This window comes from Toxorhynchites rutilus, chromosome 2 (genome assembly GCF_029784135.1).
Source record: "Toxorhynchites rutilus septentrionalis strain SRP chromosome 2, ASM2978413v1, whole genome shotgun sequence".
Lineage (NCBI taxonomy): Eukaryota > Metazoa > Arthropoda > Insecta > Diptera > Culicidae > Toxorhynchites > Toxorhynchites rutilus.
The window spans coordinates 110,853,216-110,866,387 of NC_073745.1; the positions used below are offsets into that span (position 1 = coordinate 110,853,216).

Consider the following 13,172-nt stretch of genomic DNA (forward strand, 5'->3'; position numbering starts at 1 on the left):
TGGACCGTTTATGCGCCTAAGTTCTAACTGAACGCGCAAAAAGTGACCTCCGGGGCCGTAAGTCATGCGCGCGCTCATTACAGCGTTCTGGAGCGTTCAGCGATAGCACAAAAGAACACGCGTGTGACTTCGTGCCACTCAACCGCAACCGCGACGACCACGCGGAGTGGACACAAAGGACATTCACACTGGTAGCCAGGGAACCATGAACACACAATCCCAATTACACCGTTTGATCCGTGCGCTCGGGGGAGGTTTATTAATTCCCATTGTTGACGCTGCCGGTAATTACTCTTGCGGTATGATGTATGGGTCGCTCTTTAGAAGGCTAATTATAGCTTAACTGCCGCTGACTCCAAAGTGGCCGATCGGGCTCATACTGGCGGCGTGTGCATTTTTCTCTCTCAGGTGTTGCAGCTAATGCGGCCCGTTTCGATGCACTGACTGAGCAGCTCACGAAAGCCGGATGCAGCAGATTACTCATCGTTTCGTAGCCCCGGATGGTGTCAATCCTGATCCGTAACTCGTCTAGATTTGGTTTGACCAAGATTTAAAAACATTGTTGTAAACTGGAAAATTCCCGCTCCTCTTTCTGGTGAACCCGATTTGATTACCATCATTTATCAACACTCTCGCCGTCGATCGGTTCGTCACATCTTGCGGCAGTCAGCGCGCTCATCTTTATATGTGCATTCAGTGTTGCCAATGTTACAGTTTAAACTGTATTCTTCCGGTTTTTTCCTCGATCCAGTCAAACAGTTACATTTTAAAATATTCCACTTCTTAAAAAATATTTTCCAGTTTTATCCAGGTTTTTTTTCATGTGTGTGCTTTGGTTTTACCAATTTTATATGAAATAAATTCACAATGTATAAACAATTAATGGGAGATGGAAAACGCAGTAATTGGCAGGATTTTTCTGTGCTCAGAACTTATCGCACATCGCTCCAGTATGGAGATTAATAAAAAGTTAATCAGTTCCAGTGTTACAAAATCACTCAAATGTTTTCTGCAATTGTTTTACGGCTAGAAGGTTTCTGAAAAGCATAAAACCGTTTTCACATATCTTTCCTTGTATTATGTAATAAAAGCCAGAACGAACACAATCATTTCAATCTTTCTTACTAATAAAATTCATCCACTATGAGGAACAATGCCAATCTCGTATATCTGATTCAGTCAATTTTTTCCCATAAGATTCATCTTGAGTAGCTTGAATTCGTTATCCAAGCGTTGTCTATTACCTACATCAACGTATTGAAGAAGTTGGTGCATTAAATCATTAAGGCTTGGTTAGTTGACGACATGTGTTTTTCAAGGCCGAAGTTTTGATAACCGGATCGCTGAAATCAAAACGCTTGGAACTCTGCTTAACGAGTTCAATATAGTAGTCCCGACAACTCGTCTGAAGGTCAACTTCCTAGCTGCATCCAATCCTTGTTCAGTTTAATCTACATCGATAATAACGCAAACATCCTCAGGTTTCTTCACAAAGTCTTCAAATCTTTCACATCAAGGATAGCATCAGCGAATCGTTGCTCGTAACTCTCCAAACATAAGTTACCCAACATGATCAACAATAATGTTCTTGTATCATTATAAACAAGAACCTTTCTGAATAAAAAGTGCGATTGAAGTTATTGATGAGCGGTAGAACATAATTTGGGAACAGCATAATCGACTTAGTCATAGGATCGTTTAAATTAGTAATATACAATTGACGAATTGAGTGTAGTCTTACTTAACTTGAAGTGAAACGAATATTTTAAGTTCTTCGAATCGCTCAAGATTTCGCTTAACAACTGCCTCCAACAAAAGCCATCTCGTTGCTGATGGATGATGACTCTTTAACGGCTTAAGATCAACGATTTCCTGTATGGGCTTAAATTCAGCAGAACGTTTTGGGCTGTTTGACAAATAGCTGTAGATATCAAGCATAAGTTGTTCTACTGGATTTTTTTTTCACAAGCCTACCTAGCACACACAAATGATATGTACATTCAATAGCGATCATATCAGAAGCCCCATCAGAGCCAAATCCCATTAACTGTTTCTTATAATCGATTTTATCATGGGAAAATTTCTCAATAATAGCCGCGTGAAGCGTAACGGGATCAATACGGTCAACCTTAACACTTTGCGGAACGCTCACGAGATTTCTTGTTTTTCGCGTTCCGTCTGTTACGGATGGATCACGAAATAACCAGTATTTCTACACTTGAAGGTTAAATCCTTGGCTTCCCAAGAATCTAACAAGACCGACCGAAGCCTCGCCTTCGTCTCATCCACATCGAAGAAAACGATCTCATTCGTGAATTCCGAACAAATGAAGCGTTCAAGTTTGCCCCAAAACGTGCGGTCCTCAATGTGTTAATAGCAGTATAAAAATATCTTTTGCAGACAAATATTCCTTATCCATTATCCTGACCACTAGGGCCAGAGTTTTATGTCTGCTTAGGTCGGTAGATTCATCTCCTATAACATCAAAGTCATTGTTTGTTTCTCGGGCGCTCTACTAGTTCATCATGTTGAGTAATTGTTATGATAGAAGCTGTTTTTGTTCTCCCAAATTGGATTAAGAAAAAAACTGTAAATTTTGTATCTCTGCAGAAAATCTGTAATTCTGTATATATAGATTCTGTATCTGAAATTAGGCGAAAAATCGGTAAAATACAGAATATTCTGTATATGTGGTAACCCTGCTCATAAATATAATGGCAAAAAGTCTGATAACCGATTTGTGAACAGCGGCACAAATCAATACGACTGTAAACAAAAATATTGGATTCAAAATTCCTGGGAGTCTTTAGTTCGGCAACAAAAATGCCTCGAAAATTCATGACCACCCATACAGGTTACGAAAAAAAAATCATTTCACGGGGAGCAATCGGGAGGGACAAAAATAAACGAGAATATGAAACCCAAGTAACATTGCTTCCGTTTACATCAGTGAGACATTAGTTTCTCAAATGATATGATTGATTAAAGCTTTATTTCCCCATTTTAAGAACTACATATAAATACTTCACGAGGCTTCGAAACATTCGAATAGATTATGAAAACATTTTCGATAAATCAAAACCTCCGATCTCCTTAAAATAAAACGATTTAACAGGATTCAGTTTTCTTTCAGTATATATTTTTGAAAAATATTACTGGCACCCCTGCAGCTGTGCATCTCTTTATGCATCCCACGAAACGGCACACTCATTCTCATTCTCACCGCCAGAAGCGAGACACAATAACGCAAACGACCGAAGGTGACGGTGGCGGTGGCAAGTAACAACATGAAGGTAAACATAACATTGGGTGGGTGCAGTAACTGACTGAACTGAACCGAAAGAAGCCAGAAGTCCTGGATCGCTTGTGAAGGGCGCGGGTCAAGTTCAGTGAAGTGGGGAGGGTGGCGCTTTTCTGGAGCGGGAAGGCGCGCGGAGCTGTCGAACAAGGGCACTCTTATAGCAGCTATCGAGGTTGTCGTCTGGACTTTTGGCTTCCTTTTTTGTACACGATAGTAGCATCAGAAGCAGCAGCAGCCAGAAGCAACCGAATACCGGCAAAAATGGGGGCGGTGGGGGGGGAGAAAAATCGTTCAGCACTTGGCTGAGTGGGATGGGGAGAAAATGAAAGAAGATCGGTATTGATCATGAGGATTAGGTCGGATTTTCGGGTGGTTGGGTGTGGGAGAAGACGAGAGCCGGCTGGCTCGGGTTAGTGGGCATAAAAGCGAACGCGAAGGCGTTAAATAGGTTCATTTCCCACGGTTTGTTAATCGCGAGCCAATACGGTACCTCTTTCACTTGGGTGTTGCTGCTGGTGCTCCTGCCGAGGCAAGTAAAAAAAAAAAACTAGAACTAGTTACAACACGGCTCGTAAGCATCGAATATAGGATGGTGCGGCAGCGCGAGAAATTATCTTGGTTTGCTGGCGCACTGTCTGGCTGTCTTTGCAAGGAGCAAGCAGGGCGCACTCACAGCGGTTCACGATCCGATTTAATTAAGAACAGAGTACGCTATTAATGAGTGAGACCACGCGAAACGCATCGGCCTCCTGCTGGGCTGAACCCCTCTTTAGAACTCCAACAGCCAACAGCTGGGAGAAAGAGCCCGGAAAAGTGGGGCCGACCCAAGCTTAACTCTTACGACATGATTATGAGATTGCGATTGCGTGCCTTTAATTGTTCGCCATTAATATTTCTATTTGTGCAGCAAACTAGGCACATGTTAATCGCTTCTTTAGCCCCGCCGCTCGCGAAGAATGCTGCGCCGAATGGAGGCGCGCGTGATTGATTGAAACTGTCTGTCGCTGGTATTTATCACGCTGCGAGAGCGCCTTTGTGCGGCTCGTCGCTTGCTGCCAGTCACCCAAGTCACTCGCTGTGTTAAATCGATTTCTGTCCGTTTCCAAACACCCAAATCACCCAATATCAGATATCAGCGTTTTCGTGAAACTCATCAAAATTTTCAGCCAACCAACCATCCGCGCGGGGTGTCAATTTTCTCGCCGTCTTCGGGAAACAAATTGGTAGGCTAAATTCCTCGCGCAGGCCCAGGCGCGAGATGCGATTCCACGCGGAACACGCGGAGTATATCACACGGGGTGGGTATCATTAATCAAGCCATTTGCTTCATAGCGAGCTCGGAGGAAAATCCAATGATTTCGATACTCTCTGCTGCCGTCGTCGTCGCTGTCCATCTCGTTACCAATTGGGTGCGAGATTTCGATCAAAGATGATTTCCACAATTGCAATTGGGACATTACGCGTAAGGCAGCTCGCACACCGTAGCAATAAGCAACTAGCAAACTGCAATACGCAATATGCAACAGGCAACATATTTTGTTGTTCTTCGCATACCAGAGCAATGAAAACCCCTGACATTATGCAATAATCGGCTTAATGTACGAAACTTGTCAAAATATGGGCAATAAGTTGCTCTTCAACCGACACACCGTGTTGCTAGCGACATGTGTTGCTCTGTAAAGGCGACAGCGATATCGTATTGCGTCGGTGTGCGAGATCAACAAAAATTAAATGTAAAAATCCATTGGCGATAATATTGCTTATTGCATGTTGACAGTTGCAAGTTGCTTATTGCTTCGGTGTGCGAGCCGCCTAAGTGAACTGAATGGGGGAACTTTCTCCGAGGGTGCTTTTCGCGGCCCAGCTTAGGTAGAGAAAATTGAAGCAAAATATAAAAAAACAATAAAAGCACTTTTTTCAGGGAAAGTAACAATCCGTAGTGGATGATTGAAAATGAAGAACTAATTAAAACGACGTAGGTTTGAATTTATCGGTCAAATTGAATTTCTACATTTGAATATGCTTTTTGTTTGAGTATTTGATTTATCGGCTTTCATTCGACGGACTGGAAAATTTTACTGAAACACACTCTATGTTGAGTCTTTCTCAGACATTAAACAAGATATATTCACCTAAACGCTGGATTTTTGGGTCTCGAAAAAAATCTTTTGAAAAAAATTGATAGAAATGCAGTTCACAGGAAAGCAGTTTCCATTCGAGAGATCACTCCACACTACAGATGCAACTTGAAAATCTATTTCTGAAGCATCGGGATAAAGTAAACATCATCTAATGCTCCTTAAAACATCCCTAACAATATTGAAATTAATTCGAAATCATTTATTGATTACAACAAATATCTATCGGTCAAAAATTACACAAGTAATTTTCTGAGACAAATAGAAAACGTCGTATACAGGTCGGACTCGATTATAATGTATAGTAGACCTTTTTTTTTCAACAATTATTTTCAAATCCTATACATAATCGAATCTCAAGAAAACAATTTTTTCATGAATGTATGAATATCAAACATTAATAGAAAAATAGCTTTTTTTGTGATTCGATTATGTATTGGATTCGAAAATTAATGTTGAAAGTGAAATTGCGATTATATATAATCGAGTCCGACCTGTATTTGTTTCTTATTGAAAAAAAAATAAGAAATTTTCCTCAAAATTTCGCCATTAGAGTACATAATTCAGAGTTAGAGTGGTCTGAAAAAATGACTGTATTGCTAGAAGTCCATTTTAGAAAGTTTGTAACTTTTAAACTGTTCAACCGATCTGCGATTATTTTATAGACAAATGAATCGTTAGTTGTAGAATTGTCAAAAAAAAACTGGCAAATGCCTTCTTTTAGACAAAAAGCTCTGAAATGTTTGTTTTTTTTTTGACCTGACCGTCAAGACCTGAGAGACTCAAGCTTTTGAATCATTTTTAGAAAGATGAGACTTTTCGTTTTTGAGATATATTATTTTTCCCTATTTCTATGCTGATTTCGAAAACTATTCTCATTTTTAAACATTTGTAACTTTCAAACCACTTGATTGTTTTACAATATTTTTACCATAATTGAAAGGTATTTGTAGGAGTTTCCTGGAAAAAAAATCCTGATATGTTATGTAAGAAAGTCTCAGCCTAAAAAATAATAAAAAGAAAGGGTCTCTTTTTTTTCTCGACACGTAAGAAATCATTTGATCTAGTTTTTAATTATTTTTCGTCTTGGCGTAGACATTCGTGTCACAGTTGACAATTTATTCTAATAAGCTCATACAAATGCCTTTCATTTGATGTAAACATATTGAACGTGCTGGAGGTCTCCAAAAAGTCGTAACACGTTTGTTTGTCTACATAAGTTGTTTATATTTCCAAGAAAATGAAATAACTCGGCACAATTATAATTTACTTACAGCAAGTTTATATTTTTACAGTAACAACACGAAGAATGTTACTTCCGTACGGATCAAAGTAAACGATAAAATTTCTTTAGAAGTAGTTGCATAAGAGTGTCCAGAATTAAAAGCCAAAGTGTCCGGAATCCAAAACATGAATAAAGAAGTGTCCGGATTTAAAATCACGACACAAGGAAGAAATTTTACTAATTTTGAACATGTATAACATGATTTTGTGGAATTCTGTGATTTATAACTTACATGATAGCCTTCCAATTCTATAGGAATGGTATTTTTTAATTCTATGATTTGGCAACAATTAAGTGTCAGTCCGGATCTAGATCCAGTGGAGAATCGTTGTGCGATTGATTTATGCTAGGAATAAGTAATATGACAGCATTGATGAGCTTAAAGTGGTAATTTCGGAGGCGTGTAAAGATTTTGAAACGAAAAAGGTGTATAAAAAACTTGGTTGAAAGTATGTTTAAATGAATTACTTAATTTTATTACTTAATTAATGATTTATTACTTAATTAATGATCAAAATACTATTGAAAAAATTACTAAAATAAATCATATGAATTCGAATTTCAAGTACGGTTTTAAAACAAATTGTCACTGAATTCCATAGAAAGGCCAAAAAATTTTCATTATTCCAAGAATTTTATTATCACATTGTATTTACAATAAATTGTGTCACAACAGTTTATACACCCCTATACAATCACAGTTTATTATCGGTAATGAACAATCGATCAGAAATAAAAAAGTGCTCTGATTTGGGTGGTAAGCGCCGTTGTAAAGACAATTTGTAAATATGTAAAATTTAATATAATTCTTTTGATGATTCATTTCATTTCATTCATTCAATAGCTTTCATTTATCATAGTATTCAAATTGATCATAATAATGTCAGATTATAATGCCAACGTCTTCACAAATCGAATTGTTCTTCGAATACATTCCATATTTTGTAATTTATTCAATAATAATTGTTTTCAGCTGTATCAAGGGAGTATTCTAGTCTAGAAACTTGAAAAAAATAAAAAAAAAATCCTTCAAATTTCTGTAGTTTAGGCATTCAAGAATATACCATAGAAATGACTTATCGAAAATCCTATTATTTACCGAGTTAGAGCCATTCTAGTGATGCGGTATCTAACCTGTTGCGGCCATAACAATGCACTGCAAACGCGTTTTTCTCGAAACTAGTTTTTTTTTTCAACGATATCTCAAGTTCCACTGAACCGATTAATGTCGAAATTATATGGATACAATCATCAAACATCTCTCTATCGCATGAATCTCTTAAAAATAATATTTTTTAAATTTTACTATTTTTTAAAAATCGGGAAACGTTAGAAAAAACGCTTTAAACCACATTTTGTTTTTCAAACGGCCGCCATTTTTCCAAAAAAACATGTTTTTGACTTGTCCGAGGTTCATGCGACATCTTCACTGATTCAGAATCTGTCACATTTTTTTTTGTTTCAGGTGGGAAGGGCTGAAATCGTGTGTAAAGATATTCTTTGTTTTATTTTTAAAAAGCTCGAATAAACGTCCAAAATTCGTGTCTCTGCACTAGAATACCCCCTTAAGCATATATGTTTTGCAAAGATAGGAATATTTAATTATGGTTTATTAATTATAAGTAGATGTAGAAAAAAAGATCTGTATGTAAGTCTCTCCATATAAATAAATAAATAATAAGTTCCTAATTTATTCCAATTATATACGATGTTGAGCAATAACACAATTTCCTACCATTTCACCAATTTCTATCTTAATTTTAGAGTTTTTGTCTGAAAATCAAATTAATCATGCCAATCAATCCATTCTTATTGAATCCGGAAAACCACCTGGGTATTTTCGAATTTCTGGAATCTGGAATGAAATCTCTGCCGAGCCCAATATATCCAATAATGCATCTGATAAGAACATCGAGGTGGTTAATATATCCCATAAAAACGATTGAAAAACAAATACTCACATTCAAAATAGAACGATGCACGATTTGGTGAGAGTGGAATCAATAACGCTATTATTAGAACAACATTTAATTTGTCTTTTTCTTGGTAATGATTTATTCTTAGTCACAGTTGTTTTATTACCATAAATCAATTTTATTTGCGTTCATTAATCGTTCGGATAAAATACACTTACTGCAATACCGATTATATACAGGGCGGACTCGATTATATACTCTGATTTTTTTTCACTGTATATAATCGAACCCTGTATATGATCGAGTCATATAAAAGAATAATTTGATTTTTGATTCGTTCCCTTAAAGTCAGAAAATACCTTTCTTACATGAAAAAAATAAATTTATCCAGTTTCTCTTAAGAAGTGATATATAATGTAATAATGTATATTCCATCTCCAGGTGTTTATTTGAAACGAAGTTACAGCCTTTGAAAACTGCTAAAAATGTTGATGTTGCACCTCGAACCTCTATTTTGTGTGTATTTGATAGAGCACAAAAGAAAATAGACATGTTTATTGATTGAATTCGATGGATGAAGACAGAAAAAAAAGTTATTTTTGAGATGAAAGACTTAAAGCATTTAAGCGACGAACCTCATTCGCTTTTTCGAGAGCATTGGAAAAATGGTTAAAAAAAATAAGAATTAAAGAGTCGCTTTCAAGAAATGACCGCGTAGTCAAACGTAGGATTACGTTACGATACTAGTTTCATGTTGATATTAAATATCTTTGAATAAGATTCGCCGCAGTCGCATTCGATCACTTGTTAGGGAAACGCTTTACGGTTATCGCAAATGTATGGAAAATTCGTAGCTCTTATTTCAATCCTTTTTTAACAAGTTAACTATTGAAAGTTTTACAATTATCTATATTGTGAAAAATTCCCAGGGTGTGTCTAAATCTATTGGTGCGAAAATCTAGTGAATCCAACAAGGCGCATGTCGCGAACGATATCTAATGTTCAATTTTGGTCCCAAAAATGTTCCCGAAAAACGTCGTCCTACTTGAAAAATAAAAGAATCAACGTGACAACTTTCAGCTATTTATAGGCTGGCTGTCGGTAGAAGCATTTGATTTTTAGCAAACTTTCGTTGGTTCAAACAACGCGGAGATTGGTTTACCATTCATACAGATTCTTCTGTTACCCGTCATTGGTATTTTATAATATATCCATATCTGTATCCACTAACATCTCCAAATAATTCTTTCCCGGATAGCTTCTCGTTTCTCATAATTCCAAAATATTTCTTTTCATAATTTTGTACTTTGTTTGGACGACACTCGAGTAATCAAGTAGCTGCAATAATTTGTGAAAAATGTCATCTCAGTAACACATTATAGTAAAAAGCTGTGTATCATGTGGCGCATGATTTTCTGCTGGCACAACAATAATTGCAAGTACTAATTAAGGGGGTGGTACACTATGAACATCATAAAAACTATGTGATTTTCGTGATTTTTTTCAACGAGAAATTAAATTACTATGATTAATCTGATATCACAGTCTTATCAGGTATATATTACTAAATATCCACAACCGGTTTGTTGAACCCTTGCAACCAAAACCTTGTAAACTGGTGGGAGTTCTACAAGTTTTTCTAGTGGACCAATTACAATCAATGATTATTTTTACGTAAAGTTGGATATATTTCCTGTCATCGTACGTAGGATTTTTTCAAAATATTGATTTTAGACGAAATGGCGACATTTTTTGTAAAGAAAATTGCGGGTTTTTGCCTCAAAAATCGAGACAAAAACATTCACCGAAACTTTATTTTTCAAAACATGAATTAAATCCTACGTACGATGACAGGAAGTTTAGTGGAGAATAAAAAAAAAACCTATTTCAACAAAATCGAATGTACCGTTCCGGAGGTAGAACTCCCACCAGTTTGCAAAACTTAGTTTCGAGGAAAAAACGCGTTTTAAATCTTGGACCCGCGCTCCTTACGCAAAGACTTAGGTCCACTAATTGGCTTGTAACTTTGGAACGGAGCATCGGACAAACAAGCATAATATAGTAAAGTAGACATCTCAGAGAACATTTTAGGCTAGAAATATTTTTTTTTAAACTTTTTTCAAGTTTCCATAGTGTACTACCCCCGTAAGCTAACAGAAGTCCTAATTTTTGATCCAAACTTTTCTTTGACAACCTTCATTGTAGTATTTCGTAGACTGAAAATTTCTAATATTTTTGAAGTTTATAGTGGGAAATGGTTCGCAAATCTCTCGCGGGGTGTGTGGTTAGTAGCATAATTAATCAATTCGAATTCGTGGCAGAAGGCTCAAGTTCAATGTTTCTAAGTATTGTTCACTCAAACTTTTCACGAGCCATATTCATTTTTTTTCTATATTTCAAACCTCAATTACCCTCATTCGAAAATTCCTAATAAACGCCAGCTTTTGGCTAACACGTGTTTGGGACAAGTTTAGAAGATTCGAGGATAACATTTTGAAAATCAAATTTGGACACTTCTGTTTGCCCTTGTTGAAACCGCCTCTTCGATATGACGGCCACTACGGAACGTGATTCCGTTTAAATGTTTTTTTTTTCTATTTAGCTATGCATTACTCGGTGCTACTAGGACCACTTTTTAAAATTGAAGATCAAGAGAAATTTTTTAAAGAAGAAAATCTAATGAGTAATGATCATTGATGTTTCTTGTAGTCGACAGGCAACATTAATTTTCACCAACTTTATTCATTTATCAACGTTTATTGCACTATGTGTCCCTATTGATACATAATGTATTTCGATATTCAAGGTACGAGGATCATACTTCAAACAATAGAACCCCGAAAAACTTCACCTACCTTGATTATTCCTAGGGATAGCGGCGCGTCTTGCGGATGGCTTTCGATTGAATACGAATTATTACGAGAAGCACTTAATAATCAAACTCTTGGGCGTCTCGGGCGGAATAAATCGATCACCTTCTTCTCGTCAAATGTTGACACCTTCCACTTGGTCGCTTTGCAAATTCAAATGCATTCCGGAAACACAGGCACCAACACACGAATATCCCACGTTCAAATTCAAACAAGCGCAACTCAACGGGGACAATCGAGATGATAATTGTCGAAGATCTCTGCTCGAGTTTACATGAGCACGCACGAACACACAATATCTTAGTCAATCACTTGAAGCTGGCGCGATAAAACTGTTTGTGCTGCTCGTTATCGGCTATTGGAATTGATGTAGTAAAATCCAGTTCAAATCATTCACACACTCTGCACTCTTATCTCCCGAAGTCAGCAGTTTCTCGGCGATTGGGGCAAACAACAATTAACACCGATCTGATCCTCAACTTCCGATGGGATCGATTTGTAGCGATGCGTTAATTTGCGATCCACACTCACTGTGTTGTTTGCCAACGATATTAGCTAGCAAATCACTCTCAATTATCCTATTATCCGTGTGCTTTGTGCGCGAGGAGTACACTGGAGTACATTTCTTCTGCTCAAACAATCACAGGGGGAAAACTTTGTCCAAAACTGTTCACTACTGTTCCGCTTGGCGCTTATTTTTGGGTGGTAACCACGCGTTGATGTGTTCTTCTCGTGGGTGCGCACGCGCACCAAAAAGCACTCCACGTTGCGTTAGCAGCACGGGACAGACTGATACGGAAACTGTTTCGGAACTGTTTACCCCGCGCGCTCCGATCTCTGTCTGTCAAAAAGGGTTTCAAAAGCACGCGCGAGTGTCCACTCTCACACGCGCAAACACGATCCGTACACAACACGATGATTCTCGCGTCGCTCAGCTGGTCACCGCGTCGACAAAACCGCGTAAACAAAACCTTCTTCTTGCGGGGCGAACTGCGAACGGACTGCGCAGCATAAGGCACCACACACCAAACACGACCCACCGACCGATTGAGGAGTTGAACACACAAGTGTGAGGAAAAATCAGAACCAATAATCTCTCAACAGCACCACGGCATGCGATCGTGAGCGCGCACATTCAGTAACTGAAACCGAAAATCACTACCGAGCGCAAGCAATGCTCCGAAAAAAGCCCCTTTAGGATCGAGAACGGCTCGCCCCCTTGGTGGTAGTGGTGACCGTGTCCGTGTGTACGACACTGTAGCCACCCCAAATCGGTCGGTCGGCTGCTTACCAAACGGAGGCACAAGCTGCCCCAGTATGGGTAGGACACAGTGGGAAACGAACGACACAAAACAAACCGCTTCAACTCAACTCTACTCACGACCCAGCAGCCCAACGCGGTTGGAAGGAAAGGGAAACGATCGGGCCAATCGTTGCGCGAGACCGGCCGGTTCCGGGGGCGGAGTCTTGCGCGTTCAACTCTATCTATCGCGGGCTCGAGTCGTCGTACGTGTGCGATATTAGAAACGAGGCGGAATCCAGATCTAACGCTAATCTGGTTCGATGCCTCAGTTTTTTCCACGTAGTGTTGCCCAACTCTCAACAACACGTACACACACGCGCGCACGCACCCACACTCACAACAACGCAGCGACGTTTGGA

At 38.4% G+C, this 13,172-nt stretch overlaps 1 protein-coding gene across 1 annotated transcript in view; it reads right to left on the minus strand.

Moving 5' to 3' along the window:
* LOC129770130 (knirps-related protein) overlaps positions 1 to 12,632 on the minus strand; it is an 80,328-nt gene extending 67,696 nt beyond the window's left edge. Inside the window, exon 1 of the mRNA XM_055772775.1 lies at positions 11,496 to 12,632. The gene's annotated coding sequence lies outside the window, so the exon portion shown is untranslated. The remainder of the gene's footprint in view (positions 1 to 11,495) is intronic.
* Between the last annotated feature and the right edge of the window lie 540 nt (positions 12,633 to 13,172).